Consider the following 12,924-nt stretch of genomic DNA (forward strand, 5'->3'; position numbering starts at 1 on the left):
ATGATGCACCTGCAGCGAAAAAAATGTGCCATGTTGCGCCCTATTTACAAAGTGACGCATCTAGGCAGATGCGTCACTTTGTAAACCCCTGCACCACATTATACCTGCGCCAGGTATAATGTATGCAGAGTGGGTGTTCCCCCGCAAAAAGCCTCGTAGAAGTGGCGCAGTGAAATCTATGAGAACTCAGTCCGCCACTTCTAGGAGGCCACTGCGTCAATATCTTACACCTGCTTCACAGCAGGTGTAAGACTGATGCAGGCACTTTCACATGGGGCTTGCCCCATGTGAAAGGACACATTGCTTGACTTGCGTCTATTTTCAGACACATCCCAGCAATGCATCACTTTTGCGCCTACAGATACGCCAGAAATACTGACGTATCTGTAACTCCTTGCGACATGATGCGACATACAGTAAATATGACGCATCCGTCATGTCGCAAGGAAGGTGCACTAAGAAGTGACGCATCCCTGTTTTCACACAGAGATGCATCACTTCTCATAAATAAGGCCCTAAATGTGTTTACATCTAATATTCATGGATAGGTATGTGTGTTTTCAATATTGTAACACAGCATCAGCTCACCAATATTACTGCAAATAAGCTCTGTGACGCCGTCCCATTTCTTATATGTTAGGCCTTGTTTTGATATAAAAGAAACTTTTTTTCTGTATATGGCATGAAACATAAACACATCAGGCACATAAAACATAAATTAAAGGAAAACAATCCGTTTAAGAAATAATCAAGGTCATTAGGGCAAAACTCTGGAGAATGGAGCTGACTCTGTCAGGGGGCCCCCTGAAAAGCTGGGGCCCTGGGCCAGAGCCCACTTTGCCCATGCATTAAAACGACTCTGCGCAGGTGTTGGGGGCAATCGACTGCACACATGTACTCCTCGTTTCCCTGCCTCCACCGCACAAAATTACGGCAACAGGTGCATCCATGGTGCTACGCAGTTTATTTTTTTCTCTTTTCTTTCTGCTTTTTATAGTGCATTTTCCCACATGACGCATGGGAATTGCAGGCCTGTCCCTGGTTATCGCTGAATTTTGTATCACGATTTGGGGCATCGCAACTTTTTTTGCGTTTTGCATTTTTATGGCGTCGCGTTAATTTTAACTCGGTCATTTGGCGCGTTATCGTGGGACTAACGCATGGTGCCGCTGGGTTGAGAATACAACGTTAACACAGTGTTATTTTCCCACAATAGACGGTGATGTGCAAAGTGGCGTTAATCTAATTTTGCGATAATTATCACACTTTCTTGAGAATATCCCCCAGAGTGTTTAGTGGTGAATTAAAGAGGCATAAAGTGAAATTGAGACTACGCACCTTGACCTTCCATAACACCAACTGCAGGCTTCTGACCAAATCTTTAGGCCACAATACTTATTTATTTTTACAAACTGAGCACTAGACTGAGCTGATAACCTACTGCCTGGAGTAGGGCCAAAGAAAGAATGACGTGGGAAGACTAGACTATTAATGCATGAGAGATGGATTTAGCTTGAAACTTGAGGCAGATTTGGAGGTCAATGACACTGAGGTGATTCAATGCCGGTACATTGTATAGGAGCAAAGATAAGTAAATGGGCGGAGACAAATAAAAGGAAGATTCTCTGTGATTTTCCTTGATATATTTATTGGTGCTAATGTTCCTTCCAATAGCTCCTCTGTTTGCTTGTACATGCATTTTGATGCCCTCCCTCAGGCCTATTGGTCTCTTTCGTGAAGGGAATAGCTCAGTAAACAGTACTTTCCTGATTCCAGAGGAATATGCAGGAAGTTCTACTAATCTCACCCTGCTTTACCTTGCCACTGCAGCTCTCATTAGGAGCTGCCCATAATTCCTGATGCAGCGTGTATCATGAATTACCGGCTGCATTGAGAATTACAAAATGCATGGAAAAACGGTGTCTCCTTAGTTTTTAATTCAGATATTTTGCCTGCCAATACAAAGTAGGCTAAATGTTGGTTGAAAAGTGGCCTGCAATTGAGGCATAACATGTGGGAATCAGTGTGGAAATCTTCATTTACACATTTCACAGAGGCAACCTATTAACCTGCTAATATTCCCAATTCCTGCATGTACCTGTAACAGTATGTTCGGTTCTATAATATCCAAGCTGGACATATTCGCAATCTGCATTTTGTAGTATGATTGTTAGTACTACAATAGTACTAATAACATATTACAAAATGCTAATCATAAATGTACGTGCAAAGGTTCTGTTTCCGTCTCTCCTATAATTTTCTGCGCTGGGATCCCCTCTCCAAATGGGGAGTCTCTTCACATGTAAGTATACATTTTAGCAGTAAATGTCGAATGGGCGGCGGGAGTGGGAGGAAAATGAGAAATATTACTAAAGGGGGAGGGGGTTAAGGGAGGAGAAGGAAGGGTTAAGGGGGTTTAGAGAGGGGTTTTAAGAGGGACATGAAGCAACCCACAAAATATTGATCTCATTGCTATTCACAAATAAACCTTCTATAGTGGCTACTGCCAAAAAAACACCCAAATTTCAGCTCAGAGCTGGAGTATGCCCAACACAACCAAGTGTTAACGCTAATAGGGTTATCCAGTATCCCGCACAGTATCCCGCAAAAACAGGGATTTCTAGTGGTATCTGACAAAAATTGGTTCTGTAGGGAGTATTCTATTTCTTCTATATTAATTGCTTGAATACCCTGAATCAATAGGGGTAGAAAGAATCAATCTAACAGGTATTTAGTAGTTATTTCCTAATAACAAGCTCAGACACCAACCAGGTATGGATTTAAGACACGATATATAATTCATCATATATGATGAAATATTGCCAAGGATGGCGTATCAAAGGCAAATACAGGACTGCTGTATAACATATACATTAACAAATAACCTTGCCATAAATATATCAGGACTATGGTACTGTTACAGGAATTCTGCACATACACAGAACTATGCGCAGGAAACCAGGACCTCAGTGTGTGGTGGTGTACCAAAATACCCACCTCAGTGCCCAGAACCCCAATCCAACTAGCTATAGTGTCTCATTCATTCTCCGTGCTACAGCGAAGCTACCAATGATTAGACATCCTAGAACATGCTACCTGTCCCTCTCAGGATACGTGGGAACAAGAACACTCTTTTGTTCAAACTCTCGTACTTGTCCACAACATGAGTAAATAGAGTCAAGGAATAGTTTAAAATGTTTATTTTAACTAACGTGCTCTATAATGCAGTACTCTAGCCAATACTAGCAGCAATATGCATAAGATCATACAAATCAGCATTGTTAGAATTCCATATAGAACAAAAGGGGAAACCATATTATTATGATGGTGGAAACAGGACTATAGCACCTTGCCACCCTTGCCGTGCTAGAAGCTAGTTTATTATAATTATAGAAGACCTCCAGGCTTTGTCAGGGGGACCCCATACCTCCGAGTTCAGATGCAGGAATTTACATCACCGGACGAGCACAGCTCTTCTATCCTGGAAAGCGTTTCTCCAAGTGTGCTAACATGCATGCAAGGCAATATTAAAAGCACCAGATTTCCAGGTTTGCAGCTGTGTTCTATGGTATGGCTAGGGACGTGAGACTGACCAAAGCAAATCAACGGAGCTCATTGTTTTCGACCTTGAACACACTGTACAGACGAGGAGCAGAGTGTCCAACTAAATATGTGAAATGCAGACAGTTCTCATGTGAAAGCAAGCAAGCAAAGTGTTTACGAGAAATGTGGCATGTAGTAACGTGAGCCAAAGCGGCAAAATGGCAGGCAAACATATACTTGGTCAGTCCATCAGACCGTGGACCTAAAGAGAAAACAGCTTTCAAACAAGTCTGAGCAAGAATCAAGAGCATTTGTATTAAAGATACCTCTGATTGGAGGGGAATGTGAGAAGAGAAAGAGTAAAAAAATAGATTGTGTCCAAAAAGGCACACAAAAAATAAAAAATAAATCCAGCAAGGATAAGGTGGCTGAGTCAATCCAACAAGGTGTACGAACAGTAGGTTGTGATAGCCTCCAAGAGGAAGTCATTGTTATCATCAGAAAAAAGTAATGCCACCCAATCAAGCAGAGTGAATGAACATATATGTTCCTCAACAATGGGTGCTTTCAGCACCATCAAAGGACAACTTGTGTGATACTCGATGTAATTCCATTGTGGGAAATCCTGTGCTGCTGCACAGATATCCCATTCTACCAGAACTCCCAGCGCAGCTGCGCAGGCCATAATTCCAACACCAGAACATTCTTGCTCATGGGCCACTAAGGGACTCATTAGCAGTTCAAAATCAGGTGGAGGAAATGCTGAATTAGGGAGGCAAAGATCCAATGCCCATTGAAAGGAACAATCCAAGCAATGAAGACAGGTTGCACGCAAGTGTAATAGGCAAAGCGAAAAGATAATCCATAAGCCACGCTGAGTGTGGCCAGGGGCAGAGTACCGTAGCATTCAAGCATACGGCTACGGAGCATCTGCAGCCGGTCTTGGCTGTGCAGGACCACAGGAAGAGCATCCATTTCGCAGCAGGCAAAGTAACAGCAAAATCCCAGCGACTAAGGCAAGTAATAGTGGAAAGCCACAGAAGACACTGGAAAAAATAGAATGGATAAATGCTGGTATCACACCAAATATAGTTTGGAAAGAGGTCACACGGCCAGAGCCCACAGCTTTAAAAAAATGGGCAATGCCTGTAGTGTTAGAAGCATTGAAGATAGTGTGAATCAATGCACCAAAATGTAGTGGGAGGTCAGTGTTAAGAAGCGCTTGTACCTCTGTAAGGGTGTTAGCCACGTGAAGGACGAATGTTTCACGGGAAGATGTGAGTGAAACTTCTTTTTCGGATAACAATGCTCTTATTCTGCTCAACTTGTTGAAGTCTGCCTTCAAGGTTGGAATGGAAGTCCAAATCGAGTTATCAAGCCTCCCGTGTGGGGGTGGGAAAAGCACATTTTTACAGCAAACCACACGCTGTGAAACCTTTACAATGTAAGGGATGCTGGCCAGCATGCCGCAGCATTCTTAATTATTTGAAAGCAAATAACTACTGTTTGCAAGCAGAGTGAAAGTGGGTGTAATAGCTGGCACAGGTATACCTTTTAAAACACATGCAAGATTCGGGACCGTAAGGTTACAGGCACCATGCAACTGGATGTACTTACAAACAAGAGAATGACCTATCGTGGTATCACATGATTCCCCAGTTAGGTATACTTTTTTGCCATCCCGTAGGCATCAGTATGTGAATGGTAATGAACACATTTTGTACTGCCTAAGGGTTCGAAATGGCCTAGTGAATAGTGTTTCATGCATGAGGTAAATTTAAACTGGGAAAATGGGAGAGTTATCACCCTATGGATGAGCCAGACAGCTGAGTCTGTTTCTGCCACCGAGAATGGTAACGGATCTAACTTTTCAAAATGCAAAAGAGAATATGTAGCATCTTTCATTGACATAAACTGCTGTTTTGTTGTCAAGTTAAAGGGCAAAAACAACGATGAGGCGTTCAAGAAATCCCATGGAACTTTCCCCATCTTAAGAGTCTGTGCAGTCCACCCAAATTGCATAACTGAACGCAATTGATTTTGACCATGATACAAAACAGAAACGTCTTCTTACACAATGTCAACAACAGATGAAACAATATTGTCCAATGTGTAAATGCGGGAAGAAAGTGTGTTAATACTATTATCAACCACAGCAAGCACCTTTTCAAGATTAGCCTGATCAATTGCCCTTAAACGTGAAGCTGCTTCAATTTGGGATAGCTTCCAGATTTCATTGTAAGTTGCATAAATAAATCTTTTTGATCTTGGACCAGCAGGTCCTTTTAATAAAATCTGTCAAATCAATGTCACCAGATAATAACGACAAATGTTGTTTCACTGAAGGTAGAGTCGAGTGTTGCAACCAATTTTTACATAACTTTCCAGCGGAATATGTAGTAACGGAATGGGAGTTTGCAAAATGAGGATCAGGCCTATCCTGTGTGGAACCCGGAGCCTTGGTATGGAAACGAATTTGGCAAGTATCCGAACTAGTTTGCCAAACCTGCCAACCTAGGGGGTCCAAACTAGAACAAATAAAGGTGTGATTGTTAAAAAGTAATTGTAATTGAGCCATGGAATAATCATAGCAGGGGCATTAATTTGTTTATAAGTTGCCAATCCAAAACAGATAGTTTGGTAAATCGATTCATTTAAAAAAAGAATCTGTGATGGGATGAGGCACACACAATGTAACGCTTCTGTGCCTTGCACTTGCCAGGATTTAGAACCCCAAATCGATTTAAGACCATTGATTAGAAGGAAAAAAAATGTCAAAAAGAAAATGGACATGAATAAAAAAACTGCGATGAGCACCAACCAGATGTATGTCCAAGGCGGAACCAAATAACTTTGATGATGTGGAATGTGAGTCAAAGGAAAAACGTGATTCATTTAAGGCCTCAGGTTGCAAACCAGGTAATGACACGGTAGTGGGATAAGAATATTCAGTTTCTTCATTATGAGTGGAAGCAGGCGGGAGCAGCAAAGGATTGTTAACAGAGTCCAGCTCAATGGGGGTGTCATCCTGCGTGTTGTTAGTAGCAGGTAAGCCTGGATCTCTCAATACAGTTGTTGTAGAGACCGCTGGTGTGATGCTATTCAGGATCGGCCAGATGTTGCAGCTTGACATTTTTCACTGAGATGTATCTGTTGTCTTTTTGACCTGGAAGTGGTGGTAAAATTACTGTATGAGTACCCTTCACTCCAAGCACTGGAACAGGTGCACAATAAGAGGGACCAAACTCTTTCTTGTTCTCCACCTTCTCTCGGACCAGGTCTCTGATTTTGGGTAGCCAGCCGACTACCGGAATCTGCAGCGCAGCATCAGTGGGTGAGGGTAAATGTTCCTTTGCAAGACTGTCACAGGTCTCTTGTAGTTTCTGTAATACAGCAGAATGATTATCTATGTCAAAGGATGCGGCTGATGCCGCCATGTCTAGACCATCAAGGTCTGGCACAAACATTTTCATGCCGAAGAGCATTTCGTATGGGGTCCGCCCACCCAGAGATCTTCAAGGGAGATTATTTAGTGCACGCTGTATGCTATACAAATGGGCGAACCAGTTCCTGCCAGTCCCTATGACCCCAGCTGTCCAGGATTGCTTTAAGTCAAGGTTCATTCGCTCCACAACCAAATTGCCCTCAGGCCTGTATGGAGACTAAAATTAGACATGCACCCCTAAAGACCTCATGGTATCCTTGTATGCCTTTGCGGCAAATGCTGGTCTCTGGTCCGAATGGAAGGTGCCACATGTAAAAATTCACACAAAGACACGCAAATCCCTGATGACAGTTTGGGCATCAGCACTGTGTTGTGGCCAAACCCATAGAAACGTGGGCACGAATCAACTGCAACTAAGATAAACTTATAGGCAGTATCTGAAGAAAAAGGACCGCAGTGATATAAATAAACACAACCGAAAGGTTTATTAGAAATGCATAGCTGTGTTTGTGGTGGGCGCGTAGCCGTAGACGGCTTAATCTGCTGACAAATGTCACATAAAAGTACATAATTACGGGTTTGTTAATATAAGCCGCGCCACCAGTAACGCAGCTGTAAGATAGAAACAGTCGCAGACACCCCAGCATGAACCGAAGCCATGCCTTCGTGTGCGGCTGTTATCAGTGAAGGTCTGCGGTCTGCATTGGGAATCAACCTGTCACCAATGTCGTTAATTCTCACGTACAGAACATTATAGGGACTTATATGATAAGAGTATTTGGAAGGGAAACCCTGCAGGTAATTATCTTCCCTCTCGGTAGCAGCCATTGCGTCCAAAATGTCATAATCAAACTTATTCATGGATCTTGTAACTACTGGAACTGAACACGTGGCTACTGCTGATTTGGCAGCTTCATCCGCCAAACTGTTGCCAACTGCGTGCACTCTTACACGCTGATGACCAAGAGCATGACTTACCTGTGTGAGAGGCAGACAGTCTTTAAGATCTGCGACTCGAAGCCAAAGAATTTTATGTTTAATTGCGCTGCCTTTAGAATCACGATAGTCATTCTGAGACCAAAAGAATAAGTTGTCATTGAAAGACTTATCACAGTAATATGAATCACTGACAATTAAAGTAATCACATTTGGATCTGCAAACTCCAGAGCTAGTACCAATGCGCGCAGTTCCGCTAATTGGGATGTACAGTCTCCTAGTGTCTGTGTATGGACAACATTGGATTTGAACTCCCCGTTCACTATGGCACCTGCCACTATAGCACAGGCCGCCGAGTAAGAATGCTTCGACCCAGTTGCCGGCTGCGCTGAACCGCATTGACAGCAGAGGAAGATGAACAAATTCATACTGCAAGAACTCCTGTGTACGCAATGAAGAGTCAAAAATAAACGTGACATCTGAAGAGATCAATGATGTGGCCCATTGTGTCCAATGGGGATGCAAAGCCTTAGAGTTTGGTACACTTGCCTTTGTCACCGCTTCCAGAGCCGGTCAAGGTGTTACAACCAAAATCCGTTTCCCTTGTGCCAATGCGCGTTCCTTTAGGATCGCCATCTGGACAGCTGTCAAAACTTTTTATATTGAAGAAAACCGCAATTCTGCTGAAGTGTACAAATGTGATTTGTATGCAATAGGTACTGTGTCTCCTTCATTAAACTTCAAGTAAGTGAAACCCACATGGCCTGGGACGATTCGTATCACCAGGTTTGTATGGTTATCATAAGTCAACAAGAATTTTGATGCAATAAGATTGCAAAGATTGCAGTATAGTAGAATGTTCCGGAAGCCAGCAGGCTTTTGAAAAAGTAGGTTGTATCAAAGCATACAAAGGCTTTATACGCTGGGCATTATCAGGAATGTAATTTGACCTAAATTAAAAAAAAACAGCAAAGACTGTAATTTTTTCAGTGTAGTTGGAGGGCGCAAACGTGCGCATTTTTCCAATAAGTGAGGCGCCAAGCCTCTTCCTTCATTGTTGTGCTTGTAGCCCAAAAACAATACTGTGTACTCTGCAATGTGTGATTTTGCAAAGATATATTTGTAACCGTGGTCAGCAAACTAAACTATGATGCGATCCACGTGACAAAGATGCGGTCATAACTCGTCATCCGTTAGATAGATATCATCAACGTATGAGTATGCGTCTTCGTCTATGCTGTCTAACAGAGAGACAATACGGGTGGCGAAAACACCAGGGCTATTTTTGTAGCCCATTGCCAAATGAGTAAATTTTCTTTCTTTTCCGCCCGCTGTGAAGGCGGTCCATTGACTGCTTTCAGTTGATAGATTGTGTGTGAAAAAGCGGTTGGAAATGTCAGGTATAGTTTTATATTTTTTACGAACGAGACTGCCGACTAACGCAGAACTATGTGTATTCGGCACCACACAAGTTCGACAATGCGAGTTCAAATGTCGGTAATCCAACACTAAGCGGTGCGACCCATCGAGTTTTGTTACTGTAAATCGAGGAGTATTTATCGGTGACACACATGACTCAATTACTCTTTGATACTCTAGTCGATCCAGAATATTTGCAATGGGAGCTTTTGCCTTCCGCCGGAGGGGATATTGGGGTTGTGGCTGTGGCATAGACCGTAATGGTATCGCATGTGGGGGAGAATCTTTATCCCAGCCCACCTGAGTATGGTACAGAGCCGGTGAAAGCACCAAGGCCCACTCTTCTGCAAAAGCCTTTGCTTGCTCCTTGGAGACGTTATGTGAAAAATTGGGGAATATAACCTCCTCACCTCTGAGAGTGGCTAGAACAAAAGGCAGCGGCCAATCTTTCTCTGCCAAAAGTAACCCTGGGCATAGTATGTGTAGTCGCACTCTGCGTAGCTACGCAAAGTTGCACATGCGCTTCGCGAGCTACGCGTAGCTACATGAGCACACGTAGTTGCTTGTCCCATCCGTTCGCTATGCGTTTTTCTTGCTTGCGAACGCATATTGCGTGTTCGGGAGTCTGTTTGTGTGCTCGTGGTATAGTATCTTGCGAACTTACCCATGTGGTCACCTATGGGCGTGGCCATCTTGTTTTTCACTTGTCCCGCCCGTTCATGATGCCTTATTTCCTGTTCCGGGTCGTGTATAGCGCGTTCGCGATGCGCATGTCATGTTCAGGAACATGATTGACATGTTTGCGACGTTTTGTGCGTGCTCACTGGGTAATATCGCGCAAACTTACCCACGCGGTCGCGACGGGCATGGTCATCTATTTTTTTCACTCTATGCTATGGTTCTGGTGTCTGCTTTTCTATTCTCCCTCAATCGTTGCCATCCTTAACTTTTTACACTGTTTTTCTCATCTTTTTTATTTATTATCTATCCCTCTCTGTCCCTAAGTCTATATTTTGCATTTTATTTCTACTTTTACTGGGTTTTTTCTCACTTTTCTACTGTTTTATATTACTTTCTTTTACTCCTTCCCCTAACTTTATTTTTCCCTTATTTTCTTTTGTGCCTCTCACTCACCCCCAGAATCATGCCTAAGGGTACCAATGGCAACGGCCACTCCAAGGGCAAGGCGCCTGCGCCCAAGAGTTACCTGCCTTGCGGCAGACTGCGCCGTCCAGGGGTGAAGGCCCGGGAGCTTTTTGGAGAGGTGGAGGTGGCCGCCCTTGTTTTTTTGTTCAGCGCCACCTCCCCTTGACCTTGGCAGCAGGCGGCAGGCCTGGCTCCGGGTACCAGACCCAGGAGCATCGCCACCGGTGCGCGAAGGTGCGCCGGGCTGTGTTCCGTCAATCAGGGGTCAAGCGCACCCATCACCAACTGTCCCACCGGTGGTCCGACATCTCGGACCGGGAGCAGGAACTGCTGGACCTGCTAGGTGTCGAGGTTGTGGGGCTTGTTGAGTAGCTAATATACTAGTAGTATAAGTATTGTGTATAATTTTTTTCCCAATATCAAGAATACTGCTGCTTACATTGCAGGCAAATTACGTTTCAAAATCTTCTGTGATTGTAGGACACAGGTGCTCGCCGCTGCTCTTACTTGTTTGCAACTTTGCACTCGCTTGGGCTGATTAATTATGTAAGAGTTTACTTGGAGAACTTAAGTTAGGTAATGCTATTGCTAGAGAGATTCTAGTCCTTCCTTTGTCCTCTTGTCACTAAGAAGAGATAGTGGTGGATGGATTGATAGGTTTAGTTAGTATTAGTTGGTAATTTTTTAGAGGTTTGCGTGACGCATCCTCTCTGTCACTGAGTGCTGCTTAGTGCTTACCCCAGTCCTTAGTAGAACCTTTTGTAGTTTGTTTAGTGAGTGGTAAGGCTTAGCAGTGTCACTAGCATGATAACATCAGACGCAACCAACCAACAATTTGGTGTATGCACAAATGTATGCATGTGTCCTACACCTATGCATTTTTGAGGGCTAAAATTTAAATGCAGACTTATTGAACAATTGCCCGTCCGGAATATGTGGGCTAGGTCAGGTGGTACATAGGCTTAGTTTAGCTAGTATTCTGGAATCAGAATGGTAGACTGGATTAGTGTTCATAAATAATAAGTAGACGGTCTGTGAGTCCCGCAATAATACTACTAGTCGATCAGATGACATAGGTCAATTTTATTGCAATTGTTTCCTAAAATGTTTTTTGAGCATTTTTTTAAATATTTTATTTGTTTCATAGTACACCAATCATTAATGTTTGTCTCTTTTTTAGTTATATCTTACATGATCAGCACTAGGCCTGGGCGGTAAATTTCGTTCTGTTCGCGAAATTTGCGATATTTTGACATTTTCGCGCTCCGTGGACAGCGTGAAAATGTCAAAACTTTCGCAACGTGCCATGAAACTGAAGTATTTTTCTTGTTCACGCTTTAAAAATGCATTCTTGCGCGCGCAATCGCGACTTACCGGGTCCCTGCATTCGCTGACGTGTTTTCCTATCCGTTCGTGCACGCAACAAGATGTTGGATTGTTGGCAGCCGGTCGCGCTATACCGCGAGAGTTTGCGATCGCGAACACATCATTGCGATCGCGAACAGGAAATAACCATTGCGAGGAAGATGGCCGCGCCCATTAGCGACCGCATGGGCAAGTTGGAGATATATTTCCCAATGAGCACGCAAAAACACATTGCGAACGTGCGGGAAAAGCAATCTCCGCATCTTCGCGAAAGTTTTGCATGCTCGCGGAGATTTTGTGCAATTTCGCGATCATTTGCGAAAGTCAATTTCGCAAATTCCGCCCACCCTTAATCAGCACCCACGGGCAAGACAACGGGGTCAAAGGCGGCGGCGGGAAAGTCATAAGAACATCAAGCCTCCCAGGGTCAGGACCAGTCCTCCTCTACCGACGCCTCTGCTGCTGGCACCAGTAAGTCCTCCAGTGGTTATATTAATAATTATATTTCCCTAACTTTTACTACACCTTATTTTTTCCGAACTATTATTTCTGTTTCCTAATTCTATTTTTTTCCAAATCTTCGATCTAGACTGTTTCTAAATTCTTGTTGTCATTATCCCTGCCTCCAACTGCCTCTGCTATGAGCCTATGACTCTCTGTACTACTATTAGTCTGTCTGTAGCTAAGCTTGCCCAGTTGGCCACTCTTTATTTAAAAGCTTTTAAATAAACTCAGATTCACCAATAGCGCTAGCAACGGAGACCAGTTCTTTGGGTTATCCTCTTCTGGTCTTCTTAATCTTTCTTGAGGCTTTTCGACAATTCCCACCAGCAAAATGCCCAGCCAGATAGTTGACTATTTTTGATAGGATATACTACTACTGATATACTACTACTGTTGTGGGGATTCTGCACAGCCACATACAAAACTATGCACAAGAAAACAGAATGTTGGTGACGGGAGGTTGGACCTTCCTCACACCTCAGTCAGAAGTTAACCCACCACAATCCCGTGACCGACTAGCTATACTCGCTCATTAGGTCCCAGAACCCCCCCCAAAGATACCCAA

The sequence above is a fragment of the Triturus cristatus genome, chromosome 11 (assembly GCF_964204655.1).
Source record: "Triturus cristatus chromosome 11, aTriCri1.1, whole genome shotgun sequence".
NCBI lineage: Eukaryota > Metazoa > Chordata > Amphibia > Caudata > Salamandridae > Triturus > Triturus cristatus.